Source organism: Dermacentor silvarum, chromosome 6 (assembly GCF_013339745.2).
Source record: "Dermacentor silvarum isolate Dsil-2018 chromosome 6, BIME_Dsil_1.4, whole genome shotgun sequence".
NCBI lineage: Eukaryota > Metazoa > Arthropoda > Arachnida > Ixodida > Ixodidae > Dermacentor > Dermacentor silvarum.
Window position 1 is genome coordinate 101989924 of NC_051159.1, and position 6400 is coordinate 101996323.

Below are 6400 nucleotides of genomic sequence, written 5' to 3' on the forward strand. Positions count from 1 at the left end.
ATGGTTGCATTGTGTATGTCTTATTATTTTATGATTTGTTATTTGTTCTCTTTATATTGTTTTCCTGTTTGACACTTTGTGATAGCCACAGTGTCAGTTATTTTTAACCTTACCCTCATGCGGTTGACAAAGGCCAGAACGTACTGTATTAACTGTTGCCGCGGACGGCACTGCGATATCATCGTCAATGAAAGTGCTGGCAAAGCTGCCTGTGTGGCACGTGGAGAGGTCGAAAAACTTGGAATTCGTGGTCCAGCATAAACAGCGCGTGATACACTAGCGCTTTTCCCCGTGCTTCACGTTAGGAAGTGCAATTTGTAGTTCACTACCCGGCGCCTAGACGCAGTAGACCCATCATATGAATTGACAATTCCTACCCCGTCTTACATGATGTGAAGATGCCTTATTGTGAGACCTGCAAACGGGTGCTGCTTTTACGAGTGCCGATGCATTCCAAATTGTAATGGCGGAAAATGCCATTTTTTTACAGATATCACACAGGACAAACTCTAAAGCGCTCGTTGTGTGACGGCCATCATACGAAGCTGAGAGGCATGACCTTCAGACAGCTTTAATTAAATAAGACGACATGCCTTTTGTAGATGTCTCCGAAAGCTGGCAACCTCCTCGTGCTTCTTATGATTACTCAGTCGCAATTTTAAATATCCTTTTTCTGTCTTCTTCTTCCTTCCTTGACAGCACTGACAACCTGCTTCATATTCATCTATTTTCGCTACCAACCATGGAACCTTATATTCTCTCAGCCTTATGTCATCATTCCTCTGTAGACAGATTGAATAACGTTTTGAATTCATTAATATTTCTTGCCTCTCAGTCCTTCATATTCAAGTGCTTTCTGGGTTTCTTGCGACCTTCCATTGCTGATGAGATACAGGCTGGAGAGTGGAGTCGTTGAATCAAGGTCCCTTTTTATCAAAGTCATGTCTCTTGGAGCTATATCCGGTATATTGGTGCAATGCCTTTCTTTAAAGCTTATTTTCATAGCATGGCCGTTTCATCACTGCTATGCAGGCAATCGCTTTTCCCATAAAGTAACTATGTCTATAATGCCTCGATTCCTATAGGCTGCAAGCCACAAAAATCTTCCAATGCCTCGTAATGAGGGCTGCATGCTAAGCCTGCAGTATAAGAACCCCAGTGGTGTCATTTGGCTGTAAGGAACCAAGAACGTTTTAAAATTGCGTATTGCTCTATTTGCAAGGAATTGGCTTCCAAAGGGAAATGGGTGGATAAACGCAGTCTGACGTCGGGTTGCTGCGTCAAAGTACGAAGCTTGTCGCTCCGAAAAGTGGGACAATTCTCAGGTGAACGACATTTACGTTCTTCGATGTACCTCTTCAGAGAAATGAAATGATGCAGTTCGAATCTTACTTGCCAGGCTTAACAGCCACAAATCAAGTGCATTCGTCTATTGCCATCAGAAGTACTTGGGGCCATTGCACACCTTTCGCATTCTTTTTAAGTTCAGTGGATTGGACATGCGTTACTTTAAATGGAATCGTCTGCAATGGCATGACGATTCTTCTAAGTCTGAAATTAGTTTTGCATAATTAGCACTATTGGGGGGCGGCATCACGTTAGTTTTCAGGTTTCTCCCAGCGAAAATATCAATTGCTTGTTCGTAAGTTCTCCAAAAGCCATCGTGCACTCCTGGGCCGGTATATTGTAGCGTTGCGTTAGGCTTTATTCTATACTAGTCTTATCATCCACCGCTCACGGCTGGCTGATCTCGTTGATAACGTGAGCGGACCATCGCTCTGACCACTGACCAAGCGCGAAAAGCGCGAAAAGGCATTATCATCGGAAAGGCATCGCTTCAAAATACCGGCCCTGATTCAGGACTGTTATCACAGAATCGAAATATGGTCGCAACACATTTCAAGGCACGTAAACCTGGGCATTCTTCACGTCTAAGCCTCGCGTTCCCTTCCATAGTGTGGCGAAGTTCGCGCTTTTGACACTCGATGCTCGGGTAGTGAAGTGATGGCAACGCATGTGCATTCTGCATCCCGATGTTTTATTCCCTGGCGATGCGGCACTTCGAAGGTAAGTTCCTCGCTCTAACTGATTCATCGTGCTGCCCTTTCTTTAGGTTGGGATGTTTGACGAACGTGTGTCAAGGCTTTATCAGTGAACAGCACAAAACCGCGGCCTCCTAACTAGCTCTTGAAATTTTATCAGGCCATGAGGACAAAACAACTGTGAGCGCCTCTTTTTCTGTAGCTGCGTAGTTCACTTATGTTAGGAGAGCCAATCGCTTTTTCCTACCTCCCGCTGGGATTCCACTTGTCGCGTTGATAAACGTACCAGTGCCATATATAGTGCCAAACGTCAGTATACGATTCGAAAGGGGAATTGCTTGGTGCAAAGCAGGCAGTAGCGGTTGTGGCGTTTTAGACTGGTTGGACCATAGATGGCATAAAACAGCGCTAAAGACACGGACAGAAGGTAGAACACAGGCCGAGCGAATGTTGATGTATGCATCCATGACGTGATGGTTTCAATGTCGGGCTTCTGTGATAGAGGTCGTGTATTTGACTTCTGCCATCGGACATTTTTAATAACGTTTGTTTAAATATTTATTACACAGTATACTTTGTTAAAAATAACGAGTTTACAAAGTCACAAAGCCGTTTGAAGCCAGAAGGATGAAATTTAGGCAAATCCATGCACTACCCATCATTCGCACGCTGACTGAACGGCCACGCTTGTAGTTCCCGCAGACAATAGCTCCGGAATTACCACTAGTAATTATTCTATGAAGCTCTATGGGTTGGACAAGGAAGTGGAACTCTTTCTTTGTTTTTGTTTTTTCAGGATTGCTCTTTAGACACCTCCGGACATCGGCCGGGGCCGCAGTTCACCGCCACAAGTTGATCACCACTGCCGCTGAATTGATGACCTGCCGAGTGTTGAAGATCTCATCTGCCACAAGCACCCGTGAACCGTATACGGTGCAGGCGTGTCAGCATTTAATTGCAAGTATTAAAAAGTTTTATGATTTTTTTTCTTTCGTGGGGCGCTAGAAAAGAAAAGATTTCCGTTTACTTGTTATTTATTAATCTGTTATTGTCTGTGCATAAGGGGTGTAATCTGTCCTCCTTGGTAGCGATGAGGTACGAAATGAGGAAGTTAATGGCCCACTTATACCAGAAACGAGTATTCGTTGACGCTCTTACTTTAGCCATTACTTTTTCTCTTTACTAACATCTAATGCAGTTGTGGGGGGCGGATAAGTTGCTACACATATCAGTCGATAAAATCAAACTAGATCCTATAAAATACCAAATATTTCGCCGCAAACTCATGGTTCATAAGTGGAGATTTCCGTCCGTACATCGTTCCAACGACTGCGATTCCCCATCATATTGTCACGAGACTGTGCGCAATGTGACAAAGACGACGTTGGCCACTGGGGCGAAGGAAACGACGGTAGAAAAGGTTGTCTTTCCGCCATCTTGGCAGTGCTACAGCTCACTGGAAATAGTTTGTGTATATATTTTTATTTATACCGTTTCCCATGGCGTTTTGGTCGAAGTGTTGGGTACTACACAAGACGGAACTCCGCAGTGGACGTGTCCTGGAAAGTTACACCATGTCAACAGGCGGGTATATTTCGTCAACAGCAACACCAGCACTCCAGCCGGTGATCCTGATCCAACCCCGCTACCCTGACTCTTCTTGTGGCACCGACAGCGTCGACTTCGATGACTGGCTTGGGAATAACGAGCGCGTCGCAACGAACAATCGGTGGGACCCGACAGTGACACTCACCAATGTAGCTTTCTACCCAAGTGGGACCGCGGGATCGAATCCCGGCCGCGGCGGCCGCATTTCGATGGAGGCGAAATGCGACAACGCCCGTGTGCTTGCGTTGTAGTGCACGTTAAAGAACCCCAGGTGGTCAAAATTAATCCGGAGCCCTCCACTACGGCGTGCCTCATAATCAGAAATGGTTTTGGCACATAAAACCCCAGAAAGAAGAAGAAGATCCCAAGTGGGACAGCACGCGTCTGGTTTGGCACTCACGAAACAGAGCTGGACCATATAGGATCTATGCAAGCAGAAGCTTCGTGACTAATTTGGCAAACCAATAGGCGACCACACTTCCGTGTTGCTTCATGTTCTTCGACACTGCCCTCATGACGTAATCCTTGGACTCGATTTCTTGACTGACCACTCCGCTGTAATTGACTGCTCGGCCGGTGTCGTTGAACTTGACTTCTCCGCTTCACCAGACGTTCCTGACGCAGTCCAGAGTCAGCTCTCTTGTGCCGAGTTTGTTCGTTTGCCGCCCAAAGCACTCACCTGTATTGTCGCTGTACCCAGCCCCAGTGTACCAGATGGCGACAATATACAGGGTGTTTCATTTTAGCTGCACCAATTTTTTTGTTTAATTGCCTGTGGCAGATAGCATAATTATAATCCTTGATCTTAACTACTCGATGAGGCGGCCGTTACTTTCATGGGAATTCAAAAGGCCTAATTTAGTAATAACATAATTACGGTAATTAACTTTTTAAATAATTATTTTACGACACATCTTTCAATCTACGAATTATAGCCGCTGAGTTCGCAAGGCGTATCCACTTGGAATTAATTCTCAGGACTGAACCAGTTTCGAGATATTAATTTTCAAAGTGTCCGATGAAATGCATGGGCGTTCCAGTTAGCTTTTTGAAGAAAACGCTGTTTTATGCATTGAAGCACAATGCATCTCCCACTCCTTTAGGAGATGCATTTGGCCAACCTTTGCTTTGTTGTTTCATGCATGACAGCTGTAACTTTCCCTCGTGATAGCCTGGACATTTCGGCTAAGTAACAAGTATAGATGACCTACTCATATAGGCTCCATTACTTTCTACTGTTTGTTCGCTCTTTTGTTCGTTAGTTTGTTGAATTCTTTGTTTGTTTCTTTTTCTTTGTTAATTTGTTTCTTTGTATCGCGCCTTCGCGGAGAATGACCTGTCGCAAATAACTTGGGTGGCGAACATTGTAATTACTATGTAACTTCAGTTTTTGCGATTGGAATTAAATTGCGCAAGTTTCGCAAACGTCGCTTAAGCGCTAATGAACTGTACAGAAGTACACATTGCTTTTTTTTTATTCTTGCTTGATTAGCTCATATGTTGGAACAGCCGGCTCTAACGAGGCCTACCCTCCTATTTTTTTGTTTTTTACATTTAGGTTTCTTAAAACACAGAATAACAGGTAAAAAAAGCTAATTTCTGGTCTCTTAACTCGAATTACAGGTGTTGGCGTGCAATCTTTTTTATGTTTAAACACGATCAGCATGCCTATGCACGGTACCTTAGTTTACTTGTTGCCAGCCTTAAAACCACCAGGCGTGTGTTACGCAAATGTAACCGATGCAGTATTGTTGATGACAGTAGAACTTTGGTAAACAGAAATTAGTAAACTAATTTGCCGCTTATACGCATCAACAGTGTTATGGTTAGTTGGCTTTACATTAGGGCAGTGGCAAAAAAAAGTTCTTTAAGCAGTATCAAATTTTTTCCAACTCCGGGCAAACTGAACCATGTGTATATTACCGTAAACGAAACTGGGAGTCAATCGCGGTGGCATAGCGATACGTGTCGGTGTTGCGGCTTTCCTGCCCTTCGGTTTTTTCTCGTCATTTCTCTGCGTTTTTACGCAGGATTAGACACCCTACCGAGGCGGCTCTTGCTGGATTTTCTCGGTGGCATGTATCGTCGGTCTCTGCTGAAGTCGTGCATAGCTTTGGTTTATTTGTGCTGGCAATGTCAGTGTGCTCTGAGTTTGCTTAGCGTTCCTCTGCTCACGCTGGACTGTTACTGTTATCCAACATTTCGAGAGTATTTTCTTCAAATAAAGCAGTGTTTTTTTTTCATAAATTATGCTATTTTTTCTTTGTGTAACTATGTTTCGTGCCGGCTGCGTGCAAGTCGAAGCCTTATCATCAGATCTGCTACACGTCTGTGCATCTGCTCCTTTCAAGAAGAGCATCGTGTTCCCACTTGAGTGCATTCTCTTTGCAGAGGGAACTCCTGAAAAACGTAACTGGATTCCCTGGTACCTTGAGCTTCCATTTAAAGAGAGTTCAGTGTATAGTCATTTAAAATCAGCGTAAATAAAATGGAAAGGTACTATTGACGGTCCTCTTGAGCGAAGTCCTTTTTTTTAAATAAAGTGCTTTCTTTGGCGTATACTTGAGCCGTTACAAAACAAAGGCACCTGCACCTTCTAACTGGACTCGCGTCTGGACTCGCGTACTCATGACGGCACGCCAGTGGGTGTGCTTTCCGTTTACGAACCGTGCCGTGACAAATAATCAGCGTGTAGTTGCTCGCGCTTGCTGGTGCCCAAGTGTGATTGTGTCAGCTCGTGCACCCATCAT